Genomic DNA, 25,288 nt, shown 5'->3' with positions numbered 1-25,288 from the left:
CTTTCTTTTTGTGCTGAAATGGAGTCCATGATTACTTCTGTGCAGCAGCTGTGGTGGCACTCCCAGGTCTGCTTCCTGGCTGGGTTGGATCAAAGAGCTGGCCTGCAGGTTGTGTTTCATTTTTCCGTTTGGTGGGATGCAGTGCAGTTGTTTTGATGTTAGGTTTGATGGATTTGTTTGCCACTGCATTCATTAGCTTCACATCAAAAAACTGACAGGCTGTTAAATGAAACTTTGGCTTAGATTTTCAGCTTGACTGTTTGGAGACGTTTGTGAAGATATTTTGTTTTTGTGTTGCAGCAGCCTCAAGCACTGTGATTGTCTTGAAGGGAAGAAAAGTTATTTACTGTACTGATTTTCTTGAGTAAAAACGAATCATTGTCTTGGGGACAGTCATCTAGCCTACACCATCAGAAGCAGTGTATTTATGACAGTGCGTGTAATGTAAGAGACTTACCTACAGCATGATAAATAACGTTATCTTCCTGGAAGAAGAGGTAGTAGTTGGTGACTCCAAAATGATATCCCTTTATTTTGCATTAATTTTATTTTAAGTGATACTCTATTAACATGATATGCCAGAAAGTTGACAAATTACACTGCAGAGCTGGGAATGTTCTCTTATGAACTCCAGGAGCGTTACTTTACTATCTTAATTTTAAAGCATCTTGACATTTGAATCCTCAAACGTTTGAACAAGTTTAAAAAAAGATGATAGAATTTTGAAATTGATTTCCCTTTCATCTGGAAGGGATTTCAACTATTAAATTATCTTGCATACAAAAAACACAATATAGGTTCATTCTATTTTATATTTCAATTCTTCTGTAAAATTAAATTTAGTTTTTCTTACACCAAGCAGCATCCTTTTAAAAAACTTTAATTTTGGGCAGCCTTTATTAAAAACAATCAGGAATCATTTTAATGGTTATATTTTAATATACTTTAGATCACAAAATACTAGTATAGTGACATCTCTCTATTGTGGGTTGTGAAGGAAATAAAATGTAGACTTTTGCACATTGCTCATTTAACAGTCCTTGGCATTCTAATTTTAAGTGTCTGATAATGCATATATAATATAAATTTTGTGAGTATAGGATTTTATATTTTATTTTCTCTTTATACCTCTATTTTGTTTTGGTTTCTCGGGCCCAGGTGGTATAATACAATAATGCTGATGAGTGGCTCTATGGTACCTTTTGACAGCTTCAAGGGAAGAAGAGAAAATATCATGTAGAGAAAAAGGAGCACACACACTCATATCCTGAGGAGTTCGTACTCCAACTGGGGAGATAGTAGTTATATATCTGGAAGTAGTATTATGAAAGAAAGTATTCATACTTGTCCCCATTTTACTCCGATAAAGTGTTGAGTTGCAGGATTCAGAAAATCTGAGACTTCAAGTAGCATTCTAGAAAGCCAGTTGATTAGCATTTATTGTGTCTGCAGGACAGATATCTGGGCCTCAAGTCCTCAGTAAAGGAGCCTGATTTCATTTATAGCTAACTTAAATTTGCTGAATTATGGGATTTAAAGGGAAGTAGATATCTGGTTCATGACATTGATGTTTACCTGAAATCAAGGTAGTATCTGTTTCTGAGGCTTTAGTTTAACTCAGTACCTTAAGGAAAAGTAATTGGCTTTTGGAGTAACTTATATACTCTGGAGAAAAATGAATTTGTCTTTAAGTCACTCTACTTTCATAGATTTTGACAGTAACAGTAGCTGACATTGATTGTTCATGATGTGCCAGGCCTTGTTCAGGGCTCTTTGTACATGTTACTTCAAACTGTTTCTGATAGTGCCGGTTCAGAGAAAATGAATGTCTTCTTTTCTCTACGAGTCCCCTTCTCAAACTGGAGGAGTTGAGATAATGCATACAATGAGGATAGTGAAGCTGGGCTTGGAGGCGGAAGGTTGACCCCCCATGCCCCACATCTCTTGGACTCATCTCCCTGGATGTGGTGGATTAAATAGGTGCCAGCCTAGTATGTGATTTGTGGGATCATTTTCAAGATTCTTGGGGATTTAGAATGATCCTGTCCTTGCTAGACTGTAGTTAAATGAACATCACCACCCTGTGGCCCCAGACTCCATCTGGCATGTTTCTGTTTGGTTTCTTAAAGCCAGTGGACACTTATTTTGTATTCTGCTCTGTTGAAAAACCTACGTATGAAATATTTTTCAGCTCATGGAGTAACCATCATTACTTCTGAGGCTTTGATTAAATGGTGAAAAAAACACAAAGATTCTCTACTCCCTCTTTCATTTTGAGGAGCGAGGGGGATTCTGAGTCATCAGTCTGGATAAAAATGTGTGTGTAGAGAATCAGAACAAAGTTGAGGATGTACCTACCTTGACGTATGTTTTTATGATTAGCAAGGGCCAAATTTTATTGTAGCAGTTTCGAAGCTTTGGGAGTTTTTACCATTTCTTCTGCCTTTTCCATATTTTTTCAGTGTTTATAATCGTAAACACATAGTAAAAATTTCCATCAAAGACTCTGTCCTGTTTGGAGAAGAGGAGAGAAGTTGGGAGTATTGGGGAGAAGTTCAGAGTGTGTGTTCTGGCCTGTGGTGATCCAGAATTCTCTGAAGTAGTGGGAAGAACACCTGGTGACATTGACAAGTTGGCCAGCCCCTGGAGGGAAGAAAGGAATGATGAGAGAATCATTTGGGCTCTGGGCACCCTCAAATGCCCTGGCTCCCCAGAACTTCTCATTCTTTCCACATGGGTTGACAGTATTTCCCTCCCGCTGCAGCTACCACTGAGATGACAAACCTTGGTTTATCTAGTAGGGAGTTCCTCCCTTGAGGGATTCAGAACTTGGTCGTGGGGTTGGTGTAGCTGCTCAGTAGTGTCATGAGGTCCCATGCTCTTTCTCTCCTTCCATTTTACTGTTTTCTGTGGGAGAGTTTTCACTGGTAGGCTTGTCACTGTAACTATTCTTACTCCAGACATGTTCCCTTAAAGTATAGGAGGGAAAGGGACAGCGTAAGACTGTGGTTCACCTACCTCCCTCTGTCTGAGAGGAAAATCTTTCTTTGAAGCCCACCTGAAAACATCCTTTTATATCCCAAGGCCAACCATGAGGAAGACTGGCTAAGTAAATGGCAAGCCACTGGCATTTTTAGGCTATATTTGGAAGAGTACCTATTATATGCTGGGCCCTGTGCTGCAGTTAAGAAGGTAAACAAGACAGATGTGGTCTCTGCCCAGTGGAGTTGTTCTCAACTCTGTGGAGCTTTAAAAGTGTGGACTCTTGGCTCCATCCAGATGGATAAGATAAGAATCTCTGGTAAGGGAACACAATATTTGTATTTAAAAAATCTCCCTAGGTGAATTTGGTAGATGCTTTGGGTTGAGACCCACAGGTCTTTAGTGAGTTAAATAGGCCTTTGTTTGGGTCGAGGTCCTTCAACATCACATAATTTTTCTACTAAAAGATATTTCGGTTTTTAAACTGTCAACTTATCTGCTTATAAATTGGAGATGTGTAATAATTTCCAAGTATGTCATTAATAGACTCTGTTCTTTGATAATTAATGGGCATTTTGGGTACGTGCAGAATTGGAAATTTCATGGTTATTCTTTAAATGTGCCCTTTAGTATTTTTAGAGGAAAGAAGAGAGCCTGATGGAAAAGATAGAATAACAATATAATAGAGTACCATTGATGTTAAAGATATGAGTGACCTGTTTATAGCTAGTTTTAAAATAAATATGAGCTTTGTCCAGTGTAGTGGATTTTGTGACTGCTTTTTGGAATCTTTTTTTTTCTCCAGTTTTTTAATTCCTGTCCTAGTTTTTCTCCTATTCTTTTTTTTTTCCCTCATTATGCTAAATAGCATAAAATAAACTCAATCTCTTATATAATAATGTAATTATATAGCACTGTATTTGGGCTGTCAAAGCTGTACCTAAATTATCAAAGAGGTAGCATCTCTATTTAAAATATTTGGAAATAACTTTCTCTTATTTCCTTCCTCCTATTATTCCTGCATCTCCTTTAAACTTAATTTTCTTCTTCTAACTGTCTGACATACTTATAACATTCTAATTTATTTGTCTATCTCCCTTCTACTGGAATGAAAGATCTATAAAAGTAGGGATTTAAAAAAATATCATTAGTTCATTTCTGCATTCTCTATTCAGGCACGTAATAGAAGCTCAAGAAATAGTTTGTTGAATGGTTAAATGACTTGCCCAAGACCATTTAGTGAAAAGTACCAGAACCAGAATTCAAACAGGAATTTTGCCTGTCTTTTCATTTTCTCCCACTTAGATAATGTTGTTTTTTTTTTTATAACATTTCACCTAACATTCACTGACAGTTCTGTTAAACAGAACAAAATATAGATGTAATTTATTTATAAATGTAATGTCTATATTTACCACATTAAAACATATTTTTATGAGAACCTAAAGTTTTCCAGTCCATAGCTAAAATTCATTTTCACAAGTTAAGCCATCACATCCACTGAGATGATGCCTGAGATCTAATTGCAGAAAAGTGAGTGATTGATTTGGAAGTTTTTTGGACAATGCAAGAAAAAGAAAACATGGTCCATTTGAATAAAGTCAGTTCTCCTTCTACCATCAATAAGCTGATTTTCTTTGGGAAAATGACTCTGCCTTGCTGCGACTATCATGTTAAAAGAGTGGTCCTGTTCTTAACTGGATTCAAAAGCCGAGTTTGGCAGTGCCCACATATGGCCTGGGAGGTAGGGTGGTGACGGGGAGGGAGCAGTTTGTGGCTAGTGGGGCTGGGTTGGAATGTAGGCACATGCTTGCTGGCCATTGATCTTCTTGCTAACAGTTCGATTCACTTGATAACTTTATGATCCGGTCGCTAATTGTTGGCTATTAAACAATACCTCTCTCCAAATATCTGTATAGTCTTTTGATACAATGTGGTAACTTAAAGAAAAAGTTAGTGAAAGGAGGACTTGGGAAAATTCTTTAAGTGGGCCCTGAACCCTTGGCCCAGCCATACAGTGACTTCTTTTTCAGCAAAAGAGCTAAGCATAAAAGAGGACTTCTTAAATAAAGCATGCCAACCAAAGTCGCTTTCCTTCAGGATATCCCTTCTGGGCTGATGGGACAATAGCAACACACCCAATTTGAAGCTTTGGTGTGGGAGTTTTGCTTAACTTGATCATTTGATGTGACCTCTTTGAATCAAAAAGAAAGTTTTAATGGGGTTTCACTGAGGTCAGTGGCTTTAATCTGTGGATCCACGGTCTATCCTCCCTCAGCTCTTAGCAAGGTGATAGAAAGGATGAGTGCTCCTCTTTCAGAAACTGCTTGGTAGAACTGTAGCCTGGAAATTCCTCTTAGGGGCCATGGCCACAGGGGCACTGTATGTCAGCACCAAGGTTCATTCTCAGAAGGCTAAAGTGATGAAGGTAATAACTGAATAAGGTTTTGATATTTAAATATCAAAGGGAATAAAAAATAGGTGAAGAAATCCATGATTAATCTCTATTACTGTTTTAACAGTTCCATACCTTTGCAGTTAGAAGAATCATAGTGTTAGCAAATACAAAGAAAAGAGGTGTCCCCAGTTAGGAAGACTCTAAAAAATTCTAATATAGAAGCCCAATGCTTAGTTCTTTCTCTCTTTTAGCTATGCCTATTATTTTTAAGTTACTAGACTTTTATCCTCTACAAATGATAGCCAGTAATATTTTCTGCCTTTTTCTAAAATGAGGAAGGCAAAACAAAAGCATCTCTGGACACTTGGACATTTTGGAGGAATGATCTCCAACATGATAGCTTAGAACACTAATTAATTCTTTGTGGCGATATCTACAAAATTTAGTGCTTACAGCTAATTCTTCCAGCATTGTTTTTGTCTCCCATTTGCATTGATCAGATTGTATTTTTCTAAGTGCTATCTTTAAGTGAGGATAATAGCAATACTTTTATGCCTTCTTGCTTACAATACTGAGGGCAGTTTTTGTGATGGTTTTATGTATCTCTTATTATTGTTTTATATTTTAATTTTTATCATGCTTGAGTATGACCAATGAAATAGTTAAGTAAGATTATAGTTTCTTTATAGTTCTGAAAAATGAATGAAATTGTATATGTAAAGAGCCTTGAAGAGTTGTGGTGGGGACTGGGTAGATACGTAGTAGATTAGAATTGTGTTTCCACTGAATCTTTCTTCCAGAATTCCAGTCTGGGAAATTGACCTTGGCTCAGGGTCTGGCTAGTGTAAGGGACATCCCGTTTCTTGTTCCAGTGATGGTGGATCAGTTCGGTGGGCCAATCCTGGGAAGAGGGGGGTGGGTAGAATTGATGGAGACATAGAGGAAAATGCTAGCTTGCCCTAGGAAAGTAATGGGAGGCTCACCTCTCTTTCTAGATGAGGGTAAGGAAGCACTGAAGTCTGCAACCTACAGTCTTAAGGGAGTCAGACCTAGCTTAAAGCCCATGTTTTAGGCACCAGACTAGAGAGATTAAAAGATTCTTTTTAAAAATCAAAGTCTGGAGAAAGTAGACCACTGTTTTATTTTTCATAACTTTGTCAGAAATACAAATGGTCATTGCTCCATCTTTAGAGTACTTCCTTAATCAGTGTGTTTTGATAGCTAATTTGAGTGCAGGTAAACAGAAAGCCAACCCAGTCACACAGACCTGTGTTGAAATTCTGGACCCCTGTGAGGTACTTGTGTAACCTGCTTCTCTGAGCTGCAGTTTTCCTACCTGCAAAGAGAACTTTAACTGTTGCCCCACTAGGCTGTGGTGAAGGTGGGGCAGTCACCTAGCACCATGCCTCTATCACTAAACACATTGGAAAAAACCGATTTATCATGGGTCATTTCTAAGGGAACTCCCTGATGCTAATTTGAGGAAGCCCCGGAGTTCAGGCCTGCGGTGCTAAGAGCAGTGCCTGTGGGGATAGTATTTGCAGGATATGTGCTAACAGCAGGCTGGGCAGATGGATTGCTTTATACATTTCTATTGATTTCTCACATCCATTCACTTGTACTTTCTACCAAAATGAGGGCAGTATGAAAAGAAATATGACATAAGCTAACTGTTTGGGGTTCTGTGGGCCAAATTGCTGAGAGGAGGAATTTGAAGGAGCCATTCCTTTTGTCTTCAAAAACATACTGTAGCTCTTGGGCCCTATATTGAATTTGAAAGACCAAGTGTTGTAAATCCTTGGAAAGAAAGCAATCATGGTGTTAGAGATTACTGCAGTGTTTAACTCTAGTCCATACATGGCTCTTACATACTCTAGGTTTTTATCTGAATGAAGTTAAAAAAGTAAGTAGTTTGTAGCAACTTCCTAATTTTCATAAAATATATTTTTATAAGGCCTAGTAATAATTTTCAGTGGTTCTTTCCTTTAAGTATTTTTTTAAAATATTGGATTGTTCTGACGATTATTAAAAAAGCATGAAAACTTGTTTTTTGCAGGTAGATAAAATTGAGAATGTGTTCAGACTTTAGTATTAATTCAAAGTAATAGTGAGGAATTTATTTTTCTTACTGTATTAGTAAATATAAAAGGAAAATTTCCATTTGTACACGAGAATATAATTGGTAGAGTGGGCACTCTGCATTTCTGCTGATGACAGTGTAATTGGCCTAAGCATCCAGAAAAATATGTAGATAGTTTGTTTTAATACCCATCAGTACCTCCATGCCCTTTGACCCATTTTTTATACTCCAAGGAAATAATCAGAAATATAGACAAAATTCATTTACAAAGATGTTGTTGTAGTGCTGGTTTTATCAGCAGAAATTAAATGATAACATCCAGTGATATGGGTATCATTGAGTAAATTATGGTGTGTCTATACTAGAATCCTTTTAATTTTACAGAAAATGATTTGAAAGGAAATCATGGTGGCTCTTAACATTACTACCCCAATATCCATTGTTCAAAGGTATAAAAATAAAAGAAAAAACATATGCCCATGATTAAAAATATTAGAGTACAGAAAAATATTTAATGACACCCTTTCCAAATTGCCTCCTTAAAGATAAACGCTATTAACAACTTCTTGTATTTCATCCCTTCAAAAATATTAGCATATGTTTATATCTTTTTAAAAATCTATGTACTTGATCAATATCGTATGTATTATTTTTCAATGTCATTCCTTTTAACATCTCCTTTATGGCAAATAAAACAAACAAACAAACTAACTAACTAACTAACTTATTTATTTATTTATTTATCTATTTATCTATCTATCTATCTATTTATTTATTTATTTACGAGGCAACCCTTGGTTGACCTCACAGATGGCAAGGACCTTGTCAGCTTACAATCCCTTATTTTTTAATTTATTTTTTATTTTTTATGCCTACAGCACCTGGTCTTCCTAGGTGGTCTCCCATCCAAGTAACTAACCAGGCCCGAACCTGCTTAGCTTTTGAGATCAGATGGGATCAGGCTTGTACAAGGTAGCATGGCCGTAGACTAATAAGAGTATTTTATGATATGTGAAAATTATATGAAATTCAAATTCACGTCCATAAATAAAGATTTATTGGAACCTAGCCACGCTAATTCATTTAGGTATAGCTATTTAACTGCTACAATGGCAGAGTTGAGTAATGTAGTTGCTAAAAATACTGTATGGCCCACAAAGCCTAAAATATTTACTGTCTGGCCTTTTACAGAAGAGATTTGCTAACTGCTGATCTAAACCACACTGTACTCAAAAAATAAACTAATATCAGAGATAAGTGCTATGAAAGTACAGGCTGCTTTGTAATAGAGAGACTTGGCAGGAGGTACTTTATAAAGGATGATGAAGAGTTCTCTCTGAAGATGTGACATTTGCACTGAGAATGGAATGACAAGGTGAGGCAGGGGAAGGGTGTGTCAGGCAAGGGGATTAGCCAGGGCAAATGCCCTGAAACAGATAAGAGTGTGAAACTGATAACAGATGAAAAGCCAGGTATTTGCAAGTGTAATGAAAAGGTGGGGTGGTGATGGTGGTGGGAGGGAGCAGTAGAGAGTAAAATTGAATGGTAGCAGGTACCAGGTAATCCAGGCAGACATTATGGACCAGGAGAACCCTTTGGATTTCATTCTGAGGTCATCAGGAAACTAAGAAAGTTTTAGGAAGGAGCAGGATCCAGGCGCCATGAGGAAAGCGAGTTACAGAGCAATGCAGTCCCAGCAAGAATCAGGACAGAGCTGAAGGGGGCCTGTGTTTGATGGTGCCAGCATCTGAACGTCATGGCATGGGTCAGAGGATGCCTGTGGAGCCAGGGGCCTAGGCTGGTTGGGCTAACAGAAGGCCAGGTCTTGTTCTACCGCTAAGGAAAAATGGAAGAGCAGATAAGGCTTATCACTGTCCCAGGCCGAGCAGGAGAAGAAGAGAGCCAGTAGGGAGTCAGGGAGCAGAGAGAGATGGGAAGCGGGGCATTCAGAGGTGGGCATTGGCTTGGGTGGTGGGGTATGGGCCTCGTGAAGAGGAGAGACATGGAGAAGAAGGCAAGGGAGTGAAGAGGAAGGAGGAGGGAAGAAGAGCAACAAGTAAAACATTTTTAGAGTATAGATGTTTATTAGAAAAATCTTTTAGCTTATCCCAGTAGAGTATGACAGGTGGTTTGTGCTGGATTTTCTTCTGAGGGGCATTATAGAATCACAGTAGTGCATAAGAGTTCATTGCACAGATCTTGTTAACAAATCAGGAGTTTGAAAATGAATGCCTTAGTTCATTGCTCTCTTTTCATTCCCTTTGTGTGAGCAGATGGCTAGATGGACCTGGTGCTCTTGCACGTTTCCAGTTTTGTCTTTGTTGACGGGCCCAGCCTGCACCTGCCATCTCAGCTTATTTTCCTCCACAGTTAATACTGGAAGATGGTTAATGCCATCATAGTTTCTGTTTTACTGAATGACAGCATTTGTAACTGTGTCTTCTTATTTGAAGAATTGGATTGGTCAAATAAATCTTAATAAGTTTCTTTAGAATTGCATTTCTCTGGCCTTATAAAGGATTATCTCAGTGAATTTGGTAGACATGACAGGAAAAAGTAAATGACTTTTGTCAATAGTTCTGTGGTAATGGGAAATTGAAATAGGAATGGCACAACAGAAGATAAAACTCAGCCTGGTTTCTAAATATACACATAGTCAAGGAGGGCTACATAAAATAAGAAAATACCAACTGCAATAATCATAAAGACTACTCTAGATTTTAAACATATGTGATGTAAGACAATCAGGAAATTATTGCCCATTGTTGCAAGATAGCAGATGGTGTTTAAAATACCTTTTAATTTTATGTCTTTCTTGAAATCAAACAACCAAAGAACATATACCATCTATATTTAAAAAGTTAAATGTAGACTTTTCCATTTTGGGGGGAAATGCCAGAGCAGAGTTGAAGAACAAATGTAGCTGATAAAGATACCCGTTGGAGGCTGTCCTGACAGGAGACTGAAGGGATAGATGAGGGAGAAGATTACTAAGAAAGTATTCCAAACTGTGTGAAACTTCTCCGTTACATAATTTCTTCCTAAGTAGCTCTAATGAGTGACTTTATGTTGAATGTTTAAGTTCTGAAATGTCTAGATTATGTCTGTAAAACTACATTCATTTTGGTACATTGTTATAATTTTTAGAAAATATTATTTCATGCTTTAGTATTACACATTTGATCAGAGGGAATGTTAGAGAGGTTTTTCTGAGTTTTGGTGCTGCTTACAATCATGACCTTTAGAATTAGTGCTGAATCCTAAGCCCTAAAATGTTTAGTTTGAATAAGCATGACCAAGACTTCCTAATAAACTGCTATTCTCAGATTTGAGAGGTTTATGCTATAGCAGTGGATCTTTAAAGGTGTTTCTGTTCTGTAGGTTCCTTATGATCAATTCATGGTACTTTTTTTTTTTTTTTTTTTTTGTCTAGTTACTATATAGATATGGTTACTGGTACTACTGAAATGGAAGGAGTCTGTGGCAAAATTAAATCGGTCTTATTTAATTCAGCCACACAGTGCTGGACTGAAAAATGTTGGTGCTGAGCTTAGATTCTTGTTCAGTTCCTGTTACCACTTTACCTTTTGTTCACACTTGTGATCCTGCCAGTCAGAGCAGCCCGAGTAAAAATGAAGAAAAGGAATTGGAGGTTCAGATCCGTATTTCAGAATATCCATTCATGGAGTTGGGCAGTGGAGAATCTCACTTCCATACTCTATTACCAAGTAACTGATACAGTTACCAAGAGAATTAGGGTGATACAGTTTACTGTGTTTTCCAAGAAACCTTTTAAGATTGGGAAGTTTACAAACCCGGAATTTCAATGGGTACATGTAGAGTTTAGATTTATTAGATTGATATAATGCATTTGTGTTAATTTCATTCTGAAAGAACCGTTCGCCCCTTATTTTCTCTATTTACCTTCTAGATCTGATTGAATCAAATATATTTTCTTGGTCTTTTTAATTATTTATCTTTGAAGTAAATGGTGCTACTAATTTATGAGAAGTCCACTGGAGAAAGCCAAATAGGCACCACCATGGAGGGAATTGTCTTCAGTGGATGTCATGTATCCAGCTCCCAGCTATCTCTTGTCTCAATCTCAGTAGAGTGTAGGGACAAAGTAGTCTTCAGTAGTTAGATGAATGGTTCTAGGCCTTCTGCTTCAATGGATTTGTCTCTGAAGCAGGATGCCTATTACTGCTAACCAGCGCCTACCAAATATCTCAGACTGGCTTTTAGTTTAATTCAATATTAATTGCCTCCTGTGCAATAGCCTGTGATTAGGCTTTGGGAGGAGGCGCCTGTCTCATATTCTAGTTATTTCAGATAACTGTGGGACCATAGAGAGTCAATTTGATAAGATCTTGGACCCTCTTCCCTCAGCCAGGCTTTCTGTCAAGCATATAAGTTTTTTTAAATTGGATTATTGTCAAATACATAAAATTTTGTGTCCTGTTATATTATTATTTTTGAATATTTTTTCGTGCCACTTTAAAGTCCTCAGAAATACTATTTTAAATAGCTGGATGTTTTATCCTATGAATGTACCCTAATTTAACTATTCTGTTGTTATGGAGTTTGGTTGTTTACAAATTTTGTATTACCAATTACAATGCAGTAAAGAGCTTTATGCATAAATTACTGTCTAAGTTTCTTTTTTATTACGGAATAAGATTTTAGGAGACTAATTATTGAATCAAATAGTATTTGGATACACGTTGTCAGATTGATTCCTGAATTTGTACTCACATAAATAACATGAAAATGATTTTTGCTGACCCTGAGACTGTTATTAAAACAATTTTCTTTTATTTAGGAAAAAATTTAATCTTATCTTTTGTTTTCATTTTTTTAAATCACTAGAGAATTCGAACAATTTTAATAGCCTATATTTTTCTATTCATAGTTTAGTATTTTAAAGTATTTTATTATGAATATTATTATGAATTAAGGATATGAACCTTTGGCTCTATTTTCCACAAATATTATTCGCAGTTTACTTTTCATTTGCATTAGAGTATTTTTGTGTTTATATTTACAGAAGTCAGTGTTTGCTTATGGCCCTAGGATTGAACGAGTGTTCTTCTTTCTTCTTAGCTGTCACTGTGCACCCACCTGGCCTTCCTTGCCTCCAGGTACTACTCAATGTGGACCAGGCAGAACCTTCCTTATTCTCCACTCTGTTCCTGCAGCAAGTTGTAGATGTCTTTTTTGTCTTCAGGCTTATATTGCAAATAACTGCAGGGAAACAGGGTTGAGAGTCCTACTTTGTGAGAGTTGCAGAGGTTCCAGGTGGGAGTATATCCTGTCTGCCTCATAATGTTATGGGATAAGGATTGTTTTTTTCCTGGTTCCTTTGTCTAGGCAGTCTTTACTGTTTGCAGTCTCTCAACTTGCTTTTCTACCTCCATTGCCCACTTTTTACCCTCTTAGGCTTCAGCTTAGTTAGACTGCTCTCTGTTTCTTAAACAGGTTTACATTGTATAGGTATTGATTACATGTAAAACGATGTCTTGAAAAAGCTTGTAGAAATTCTAGTCATCCCTCAGAGTTCAGCTTAGTGTCCTCTCTCTCCCATGAAGTGTCCTCTCTCTTCCCAACCTCTATTTAGGCCTTTGATCTTTCTTGGCCAGCTATAGTAAATTAATTGTATCTTTGCCCATCTCTGTCCTCTGGACCTGCCTCAGTTAAATGGATGCTTCTTATCGTACTCATCTTCACAGAGCAGGACACGTCATCATGATAATAACCTAAAGGGTCAAGAGAAGGTGTTCTTCTGCCTGCCATTTTTGGAGGCACTGACTATGAAACCAAACCCATTCTAGACACTGTGGTCTTGACTTGATCCAAAAGCTAGGAAAGCAAAGGATGAGGCAACAACAGTCTTGGGAAAATAGAAATAGAGTGCAGAGGGAAATGGGTATTCAACAGAAAGTCAGGACACAACTATAGACTAAGTAGTCATTCATTTGCTAAGCTATACATTTAATAGAGGATGATAGACTCTTTGGGATTGGGCAGTTTGCAAGGGGGGAAAACTTACTAAAGATCAGTTCCAATCTGTGGATCTATGGTTTTACAAATCATGTGTGTGGACTTGTGCAGACAGTAGAGTATATGCTTCAATAAATTTAACAGCAAGGAGCCTGATGACAGCTTGAGCGTTTGTGACTGTGCTGTTCATTAATAAACCCTCAGAGGAAATTTATAGCTAGGTGAAAGGAGGACAATGCTAGCCCATTTTATGCTATTTGTATGTTATAGTTTAAGCCTATAGCAGAACTAATCACTGGAGTTGTATGGATTACTGAACAAAGATGAGCAAGGTTGAACTTCAAGGAAATGTGCTATTTATAGAGTTGTTTGTGTTTTCAGTTGGAGATTTTAATTGTGGTATGAAATTAGTCATACAATGAGGAAAGATCAGTGGGATCCTAAATGGTGAGAGTGTGTCATTCTTAAGGTTATACACTATTTTTATGAGCTTTTGATAGCTCTTTAAGGTGATATCTTTTAAATAGCCAAAAACATGTAAGTACTCAAGTTAATGTTTTTCACAAATATGTGATGCGTATCTTCTTTCTACAGCATTTGGTCTTTATAAAGATTTATCTTTGAGTCACTGAAAAGTGTTGGCATTACATATTTTTATATAGTTATTAAATATAATTATAGACTCAAGTGAGTTTTAAAATCAAGTTGCTTCTAAATGTTAGTTTGTCAAAAATAAAAACTGTACTGCATAGTAGCTATTTATATGAAATGTATTTTTTTTCATAGAAATAGTATCAGATTTATGATACATATCAGGGATTCTAGAAACTATTCTTGTGGCCAATTTTAAGCAAGGGTGTTTGCAACACCCCTCCCCTGCATTTTACTATTATGGAAATGTAGTTACTAGCAGGAGAGGATTGACTGAATATTTTAGAACATCTCCACAATGCAGCTGTTAAAAACAACGGGTGTAAATCTGTATGTACTGATGGGACACAGTCTCCAAACTAGGTTAAGTAAAACTCTGAAAGCTAGTTAACGAGCACCTTGTATAGTGTGAGCTATGGTTTTAAAAATCCATCTTTAAAAATATATAAATGGAATAAAAAAAGAAATGAAAGGACACATATGGTTAATTATGGCAGCCTATAGCCAGTGGATTAATTTGAGGTATATAAAGCAGGGACTCTCACCTTTTATGCGCTTTACTTCTTTCTGTGTTGTTGGAATTTTTTTAAAGACCGTTTTCATGTAAATATCCAATAAATTATTTTTATAGTTTTTAATAGTATCTTTATATAGAGAGCTAGAAACTAATATCTAAATGTGTTTTATAGGCATAAGGTAGAGATGTTCTGGAATCTCTCTACTTCAGGATCTTTAGCTGAATATCCTGGGGGAGGAGAGTGATATGTATGTACATGCTCATAGTACTTTTGAACCATTTAAAACTTTTTTCTGTATTTACTAATTGATCTCTAAGTAAGATGACATTCCTCATTTACTCAAAAATGAAAAAAACAGCATTGGTACACATTATTTAAAAATTGTTGAAGAAATTAAAATGGAGATTTGCTTTGAAACTTATTTTCAGATAGAATATAATGTTCTGTATTTGTTGTAGTAAAATCTGAAATTGCATATTGGCTTTTGCTAAAATATGTATGATGTGTGTTTATCATTCCCATGCAATCAGAACTATTAGATTTTCTAAATTGTATCGTGGACTATGGTGCTTAAATATTAATGTATTTCATTACTTTTTCCCTCAAATTAAACATTTATGGACAGTGTGTATTATTTACCAGCAGATGGCAGTGTCTCTACACATTTTTTTCCTTAAAGTTTTTTAGGAGTGGGTTTCCCTTGTAGCATTTGACCTAATTTGACATACAGAGTTGTAGATATTTATTAATTATAAAATTGTGATTGACATGTTTTATATAGAAGAGAAGATGATAAAAATGGATGTAACTGGATATTTACACTATTGTTTATATTCTTTCTAGATTAGTTGTTTATTAAAAGTGCTCATTTTATGTATAGGAGTATGTGCATTTAGCCTAAAAAATAATGAAATCGAAGTGCTTTCTTTTGTGAAATGAGGTTATAATATGTTCATATCTATTACAAGCTGTTAATGGGTTTGGTTCCTACATGTTGTATAGTGTAGCTGCTGTGCAAAGAGGGAGTGTGTATGTATGTGCACACACACAGACATGCAAACACACAGTACAAAAAATAAATAAATTTTATTGGGTGAAAATTTACAAGCTGACAGGTAGCAGTGTATGCAAGACTGCCTAGGTCTCATTTTCCCACAGTAAGGTGAACTTGAGTTGGGCAAAGCTGGGAAAGGGCTTCAGTGGAATGACTCCAGCCTGGATGCCATTATGTGCTCCTTTTATAAGAAAATGAGGACAGAACACATCCATGTGACTAGGTACCACAGGAGCTTACCGGTTGAGGAGGTAGTCTTAGTAGAAATGAGAGCTTATTCCAGACATTTAGGGACAGACGGTCTGAGCTATCTCAGACCTGCTGAGCCAGCTCTTTGCTGAGCTTCTTCTGGAAGGTGGAAGTCAGGATCCTAGCTTGGGACATTAAGTGGCATTTAGTTGTAAAGAGACGATACTTAATTTAGACTGCCTGGGCGTGAATCTTGGCTGGTCATTGATAGGTAGTATTTTGGGCCAAGACATTTATAAATTGGGATAATAATATCATATAGGTTAGTTGTAAGGATTAAAAGAGGTAATTAATGTAAAATACTGGAATAGTGATTGACATATGACATGAATAAATGTCTCTTCTCTCTCACATGAGCTGTTGACATTTATTAAACTTTAAAAAAGCAATTTGGGATCCCCATTGTCTCAAATTGTGCCGTAGCAGTGACCATCAGTACATCCTTGCTTTTGGCTTCCCAAATCTGCCCCAGAAACTAGTTGTAAGTAAGCCAAGGGTTCCTGTTCTGTGATTACACCTTTAGTGGGTGCAGATCTAGTACCCTATCATTGTTGGACCGCTATTATTTAAACACATACATGCTAACTGTCTTTCAGAATAAACTGTGGAGATACCAAGCATGAAGTTGTATTCTTATGATCTGGGTTCTGAGGGATTTTAAATAGGTCAAAATATTTATCTTTCAGTGTTCATTTGGCTGTGTCCAGAACATACTAAAGGACTGTAGTTCTGGAATAAATTTTATTCCAGAAGGGTTTGCTCTTATCTTAGTCCAGTGCTAGCTTTATGATTTTGGAAGGATGTCCTTGATTCTTTGGCTGTGACTAAGAAAGCTATACAAATGCATACATGTAGGTGGAAGAGGGGACAGAGAGCTGCAGAGATCAACATCTGGCCTCTTTAATGTGGGCCAAAAAGGCTCGAGAGTGTAACACATTTCTTTACTCCTACAGATCATTAATCTGAATGTATTAGGACTATCTGATCAAGCACATCCAGTGGCATTGATGTGTATTCGGGGTAGAAATTTAATTTTATAAACTCAAGCTATTCAGCAGTGGCTGTGAAAAATCACCAGAGATGTAGATAGATCTTTGCCACTATCAGATGTTTTAAGGATTTCTTCTATTAAATGCTATTTCTAAAATGATGGAATGCTCTTCAATTTTTTTAATAAAAAATAAAATACTTTCTATGTATACAATTTTTATTAAAAAATAAAAATGTAAATTAAAATGAGGTAAAATACCATGGGGGAATTATATAAGATATAAAATAGCAACATAAATCAAATAGAAAAACAAAGAATTTTGAAATAAAATAAAATTTATTAGAAGGAAATAAAGGGGAATATATGTCTGATCCTCAAGTTGAGGAGATCTTTCCAAGTAGAACACCATTCGTGCTGGATACCATGAAGGATACCATGAAGAAAAAGATGGTGAGATTTGAAGTACATTTAAAAAATTGTACAAACTAAATAAACAAGTATTCTGTTTTGTAGGGGATAATGGATTAATATCCTTAATAAGGGACACTTCCAATTAATCCACAGATGTTACTTTTAATAACAAATTATTTCAAAAAGAAAACACATTTAGTCAGATATTGATGTAATTTGGGCCACAATGTCAAGCAAGAATATTTAATGTAAAATAGGATATTTTAACAAAATTTGGCACGTCCCAGATGCCATGAGGCTGTGATTTTTATTCTTTGTCATTAGGTGTACTTCATTGGGCATTGTTTGAGAAACAGCACTGCATTAATATATAAAAAGAACCTCTCATTCTTAATTCATTAATAATTACAATGGCTGAAATTCAATGAGTCTTTACTTTGTGTCAGGCATAAAGCTTAACTAACTCTTCTAATTTTTACAAGTGTCCTATATGATAGGTAGTGTTACTAACCCGTATCTGAATAGAAAAGAAAAAGCATAGAGAGGCCCAGTTGAGATTCAGTCTCCATCGAAAGGTAGAAAAATTGAGTGAAAGAAAGGCAGCTCATCAAAGAAGACATATAGTAAGCTAATAACTACCTAACTTTAATCTCATTGGTAGTCATAGAACTACAAAGAGGCAAGTACCATTTCTCACTTCTCAAACTGGCCAAGAAGACAAAGGATAAGACCCTGTGTTTTTAGTGCTTATGCAATTAAGACAACCTAGAGGAGGATGCCCAGACCACCAGCCTTAGAAATAAGTGTTCTGTAACCCTGCATTTCACATCTGGGAATATGCCCTGTAGAAAAAATGAGAAAATTGCACCAGGATGTGTTTATTTTATTTGGATCACCTTCACAGTGTTGATTAAGAAACTGAATTGGTAGCAAGTAAATGTCCAATGATGAGGGATGGTTGAATAAATTATGGTACATCCATCAGTGATATGCTAATTCATATTAAAGATGGTGTGGATATATGTTTATTGGTATAGACATGTTCATAATATACTATCTAGGATTAAAAGCAGATGACAAAATAGGATTTTTTTTAATGTTTGAAAGTACACATGTATTGTAAATTATAGAAAGGTATTCATTAAATTGTAACATCATTTTGGGATTGTTTTTTTTTTATATTTCTACAGCAACCATGTGCAATTAAAAAATTAAGTTTGTTTTTAAAAAGAATGATCTTGTATTTGCATGTAAATATAGATTTTATAGTAGCGAATTTACTTAAAATTAAGTGTATGTATGTGCTTTTAAAATGTTGGCAAAAAGACAAGAACAGTAGTTTAGGAAAATATCCAAGAATCCTATCGATTCTTCATCTTGGGTTTACATAAATTGCTAGATTTGAGGTTTTGAGTAAATTACTTGTTTTCAGCTTCAAACCAGAGTGTAAATATCAATAATCCCTGAGTGCGTATAACTGTATCTAATATTTATAGTGATGACTGTGAGCTGTTAAGCTAGTTAATGATTTTGATATATTGCATACCATGATTAAGAAAGTAAGCAAGTATATCAGGGAATGTTAGAATTAATAGTGTCAAATAGTTAAAATTCATACTCACCCTTCTCATGGTACATTTCACTTACTACCTGTGCTAGATAAATCAGGCCTGTTTAATAATGTTAGCAACCATATACAAATTGTTCGTATTTCAAACAAAAGGGGAAGATTTGACTGATCTCCTGGATCTCTAAAATAATTTATTTGGAATTGTAATTAAAATCTTTTTGGTTGTGGAGTTTTTTGAGATATTTGAAAGGTGTATTTATGAATCTGTGTGATGTAGCTGGTTGCTTCTGGTTCTGCGTAGGATCATGGGGGCTGAAGGAGGGAGCTGGTGGGGGCTGGAGACTGTCCCCTGAGAGAGGAGCACCCCCACACCCCTGATGAAATGAGTAAGGTAGGAGCCTGGTCCTGAAATTCCTTGCCAGCCAATCCATCTCTCAAGGATTCTCCCAGGAAGTTGGGACAGAATGGGCAGGTACAAGGTAACCTTTGGGAATATATTTTCTCAAGGTGCAGGCAGAACCAGAGAGGGCCTACACTGTGTTCTCCTGTGATCTGTCAGTCTTATTCCTCCTTCCACTTTATCCTACCCCAACTTTTCCCTTCTTCCCATCCTGCACTTCTTTACAGATTTTTTTGGGAGAAGTGTGCTGCTCCTTCCCAGTCTATCGAAGACTATATGCTGTGGGTCTCAGCTGTGCTGTCACTTCTTGCAGGCAGCATTCCTGACCCCATGAAGGTTAGTAGGACCATATCTGTCTTCTAGGGTTATTCTGCAGATGACGTGAGAAAATGTACATGCAGTACTTGCATTTCTCACAGAGCTCCTGTGAGCCGCCATTCTCTGAGGCAGAGTTGTAGGAGCCCACACAGTCCTGGAATTCAGTGTAGAAGAAACACACATACTTTAGCCAAACACAGTGGATCAAAACAGAAATAAATATACTGTAATAGATGTGAATGGAGTAGGTTGAAGGTATAGAACACCATGTATACAATTTACTTTCCTATCTGAAGGGTAATGTGCTTGGGCACAATCTTTTCCATAGCATGTGGTGAGAAACAGAATGTGTATCTTGACAGCTTGGTGTTTTGCTGTACTACAGAGGCATTGCTGCTTAGGTGAAGAGGTGTTTCTTTGCCCAGTAACTGAATTCTAAGTAGGATAGCATGTACTAGTGTCTTCTGAACTGTAGTTGCTCTCAGAGATGTGTGTGTGTATTCCCTATGAGTTATGATGGGATTTTTTTCCCCTTTCTTTCTGTACTAATTTTGGCCTAGAAATAAGAAGGAAAGAATACATTTTTCACCAACATTTTTAGTATCGATGTTTCAAGAATTATGATATTCTTGTTTTTTTTTTTCTATATAGTAACTTTTCTGTATTGTTGCAAATCTGTGGATATTTTCAGCATGTTGAGAAATTTAATAAAACAAAAAGCAAACAAAATACTGGCTATTTCAGTCCTTCTGAAAAGAAATGGAACGTGAAGATTGAAATGCTTGAGGTATAACCTGAGTTCAGGAATGACAGTTCAGTTCTGTGTTTTCAAATAAACAAATAGACAAAACAGCAACACTCATACTAGGAAAAGTAAATGATCAGATTAGTTTTTAGGTAGTATAACTCAATTGTATTATAACAATTGAGTAGGTAGTATAACTCAATTCTTTTAAAATTAGCTGCCCGGGGATATGAATTGAAAAATAAAAATTACTGCACAAAAATGTTTCCCTAGTATTAAAATTTAAATGCAATCAAATTGGTTTAAAACTTAAAAACTATATAGGTATTCTGAGCATGTGGTAAAACAAACATTTTTTTTTGTAATGTAATGCAACAATTATGGAATCTATTGCAGAATCTATTGCACTGTCTTAGGTTCAGTTTGCAAAATGGATTTCACGAAGCATATCTTTTAATTCATACCTTGGGTCAGAAGGAGAAGAATACATATCACATTTAAAGTGCTTCTCTGTGGGGTTGGTGAGAGGTAGGTCAAGGAATGTTATCTGGCACCTCCTCTTGTTGGTATGGGTCAGTGGATATCACTTTTGCTTATGCCCTGCGCATGGGCTCTGCAGGATGCCATGACAGCCTGCCTGCTTGCCTGTCATTCTTCCTTCCTCCCTCCCTCCCTCCCTCCCTCCCTCCTTCTCTTAACTTCTTTTCTCTTCCTTTATTTTCTTCTTTTCCTTATCAGGGAGTTAGCACTTTGGAAAAATTGGACTGCTTTTACTTTATTATGATAATGCATATAAGCAGAATTTAAAACTCCCAGGCGAAAATTCATACGGTTACTATTAAAATCAAAAAGCTGTATTTGACATCCCCTAAGGCCAGCTGACTTCAGAGTTTCTGATATTTTGTGCAATTTCAATGGAAACATATTGCTGTCAATGTAGAAGAAAAAGATAGCATGATATAATATGTACAGGTAATAAATTAAGGGTCAGGATGCTACGAACTCTTTTAGGAGCAGGTACACTCTCTGCTTTTCCATTTGAATTTTGTCCAGTTGTCCTTGTTTGAAGTTCACAGCCTGCTTCTGATCTTTGTTCACAACATTCCTTATTTTCCCATTCTAAATAAGATTGTCTAAGACAATGACAAAAAAGTAAGTTACTCCCTGGCCAGGTGTAATAAGACCCTGATGGTGCGCCATGTAACTTGGGCAAAATCAATGTTTATAATGTGGAATGCAGAAGTATTGGACCAACTTATGAGTGCCCTTTGACATTTAAAAAAAAAAAAAAACCATTCAGATTATTCACATTTCTTTATGTGTCTTTCTGATTTTGTTGCTTGACTGTTTTTGTTTGTTTGTTTTAAGGATTGTATTAGATTACTTATGGGAATGGGCCAAAGATATGAAATTTTGGAGTTAATTTAATTTTGTTTTCAAAGTTTACATTCTGAAAGCATCCAGAATGAGAGAATTTTTTTATGAGGTGCTTTTTAGTTTAAGAAATTTATAAACTTTATTGTTTCTAAGATACATCATATTAATTTGCTGGAATGCATCATTCCTTTTTTTTTCTTGTCTTAGAAACATTCAAGAAGCATATTATTTGTTCCTGCTGTTAGATTATGCAAAATGGGTGTTCTCTCATCTGCCTATAAGCATTTGTTTTTAGGGCCTTCACATTTCTATGAAGGGGTTAGGGGGTTGCATGGTAAAATAGATTGGAAACAAAAGAAATTGACCTTCCCCCAAAGCAATCATGTTTAGTGTATTCTCTTCTAACTACCAGCGTGATGAAGAATTGGAGATATCACTTTGAGGTTGGGGGTTAAATTCTCTTTCAGTTTAGAAGAGACAGAAAATGATCGTCACATCTAGTCATTAAGAAGACATTGTCTTCATTGTACTTGGCACTTTTTATGCTATTCCATTGTCAAGATTTGATGGTTTTTAACCCTTTAGAAAGAGAATAACACTATGGGGGAAATCCATTTGTCTCTTTCAAGAATAAGGAGACCTCTTTTCTTTTTCCTTGACTGGTGCGGCAACTTATTATCTTCCTAGTGCCTTCCTATAGTGTAAAGCTTGGGAGGTATACATTGCATCCAAGGTACAGCTCTTAAAGAACAAGGAAAGGGCCAGTAAACATGTTCACTTTCCACCATAAGCTGTTCATTAATAGAGTTAACATTACCAGCCTGTGGTAGAGGAAGGACCTATGTTGGGTAGTAGGAGGCTCACAATGACAGGTTTTTAGAGCTTGAGTATGCGGCAACCTAGACTTTTATCTCAGATAAGTGCTGAGATAAAGGTACAAGGTAATATGGGAATGCAGGACGGGGAGAGTTTAATTCCAACATGGCAGGGATCAGACATTTTTTGAGCAGACTCATATTGGAGCTGGTAAAGGTTGAATGGGATTTTGCAAGTATTGGTGGTTTGGAAGTCTGTTATATCTAAAAGAGGGAATCAGCAGCTTGAGTAAGTCATGGAGGCAAGATGTGGTAGAATGTTTCTGACAGTTGTTTCTGCGTGGGTTGAGATGTACATTTAAAATGGTAGGTGGAGCCAGGCTGTGAAATACCTTGAATATTATATGAAAGAATTTGGACCTTTTTATTTTGTGTGATGAGGAGCCATTGATCATTTTTGAGAAGAGGTTCAATATAAACTCTTTATAAAACGTAGCGGTGAAAACATAACAGATAAGCTTATAATTTTAATAGCATTGTCTTTTTTTGACTTGTCCTTTTGATCAAATAAATTTTGTGCCATTTATTCATTTATTCAGTACATATATATATATATATATATATATATATATATATATATATAAAGTTCAATGCAGGTTAATTTATATGTGGGAATAAAAGATGAGTAAAACCAGATCTGGCCCACAAAGAGCTTTTAGCAGAATGCTTCATTTTATTTCTATTTAAAGCATTGAATATTGCATTTCTATTAGGAGGATTGTATCTTTTAAAATAGCTTGAGTTTCTAAGAAGTTTTAATGACCTTTGAATATTTGGCCAAGCAACTCTCAAAGCAGCAGCTTCATGTTTTCCTATGCTCGGTGGATGGCCACATTCTTGAAGGTTTCAGTGGAAACATCCCTGTTCCATTGATTTTTCTCTCTGATTTTTAGGAAATTATATAAATGGGAGATTTATATTCCACTCGTTAAAGATTATTTAATTCATCAGGCTTTTTGTTTGTTTGATTAAAAGCAAGAACAAAGAGGCTTAAATCATTTACATTAGTATGAATTATTTTCATTGGCAGAAGTGACTTAGAGAATGTGGGAGATTAGACATGAAATGCTGGGCTGTGGGAGAGATGTTTAGAAAGTCCTGGGAATATCTTACTGGTAGAAAGCTCCTGCCGTGCCCTTCTCTTTTCCAGTGATCTCACCTCTACCCTACCTTGGCCAGTCATTGTCGTGGTCTTAATTTGTGCACCCTCTTCATATCAGGCATCCCAATCTGCGACGTCCAACTGTTGTCTTTTCAGTTCATTTTTTCTACTATCCCAACTCCAGTATACCTTTGGGCCCCAGCAGGAACTAAAATCCATTGATCATACTTTTCATTGCCACTCACCCCTCTCACGCTCTCACTGTTCATCTGGTTATGTTCTGTCATCCATCATTGTCATCTCTCTCTTGGTTACACACCCTTGTCCTTCTCTCACTGTGTCATACTCATCTGGCAAAACCCCCATCTTGTTCCATCCAGCTATATCTCCCTGCTCTCTGTGCTTTTCCTGTGAAGCTGATTGTGGCTGGGGTTGCAGCCATCTCAACTGCTTTTCCCAGCTCCAAGACCTCAGGTGGGCATTTCATGATGCCCAGCAGTTTAGCCACATTTTCATAGTTCATTTCCTCCTCCTCTGTCTCCATTCTCATTCTCTGCTAATTACCATTCTTCTCATTCAATGAGAAAATGGGGAACTTCCATAGACTCCACCAACACATCTATCTACCTGCCAGCTCTGGTGACCACATACTCAACCTCCCATTCTGTTATCTCAAATGAATTATTTTTTCTTCTCTCTGAGGCCACTTGTGCACTTCACCCCAGCCCCTCTTGCCTACTCTTCTTCCCACATCAATTTTTTTCTTCTCCACTGGATCATTCTAATCATCCTACAAGCTGTTATTTCTCCCATCTGAAAAAGATTCTTTTAATCCCTCTTCTCATCCTACTTAATACCCCTTTTCTTTGCTTCTCTTTTTAGCAATATTCTTTAAAGGAATTGTTTATATTTGCTCTTTAAATTTCATTTTTTCCATTCTCTCTTTACCATACTCTTTGACCCTCTCCATGCTTTCAGAACTCCTTTTGTCAAAATCACTGGTAACCCAGTGTTGCTAAATTGTGTTATTCCTTAATTATCATCTCACTTGATGATAATTCCATTCCATTCTCCTTGAACCCTCTTCTTCCCTTGGTTTCGAAGGCATTTCTGATTTCCCTCCACATTACCCAGTCTTTTATTCTCAACCTCTTTTATTGGTTCCTTCTTATCTCTCTGACATTATAACCTTAGAGAACTCTAGGGCTTAGTCCTTAGGCTTCTCTTTTCTGTCTGTGCTTGCTCCCATGTGATGGAATTTAGTCTTGAAGCTTTAAATGTCATCCATATGCTGATGACTACGGACAACTGAATTTATATCTCTAGCCTGGACTTTTCCTCTGAACTCACAAACTCTTGCCAAGTAATCTAGGCTGATTACTTGACATCTCCTCTTGGAAGTCTAATAGGCTTCACAAACTTAAACAAGTTCAAAAACTGCTCTCAGAGGTTTCTCCATTTCATTTAATATCAACTCCATTCTTCTACTTGCTCAGACCAAACACTCTGACATCTTCATTGCTGTCTCTCTCTTATTACACATCAATTCTCACCATAATTCTCTACC

The 25,288-nt window shown here is 36.5% G+C and overlaps 1 protein-coding gene and 1 pseudogene across 11 annotated transcripts in view; one reads left to right on the top strand and one right to left on the bottom strand.

Moving 5' to 3' along the window:
- Positions 1-25,288, top strand: part of KDM4C (lysine demethylase 4C) — a 363,396-nt gene that overhangs the window by 132,928 nt on the left and 205,180 nt on the right. The window lies entirely within an intron of this gene.
- Positions 8,330-8,449, bottom strand: LOC120591795 (uncharacterized; annotated as a pseudogene).

This window comes from Pteropus medius, unplaced genomic scaffold (assembly GCF_902729225.1).
Source record: "Pteropus medius unplaced genomic scaffold, Ma_sr-lr_union100, whole genome shotgun sequence".
Taxonomy (NCBI): domain Eukaryota; kingdom Metazoa; phylum Chordata; class Mammalia; order Chiroptera; family Pteropodidae; genus Pteropus; species Pteropus medius.
The sequence above is the reverse complement of the archived record's forward strand: the minus strand, read 5'-3'. Positions and strand labels throughout refer to the sequence as shown.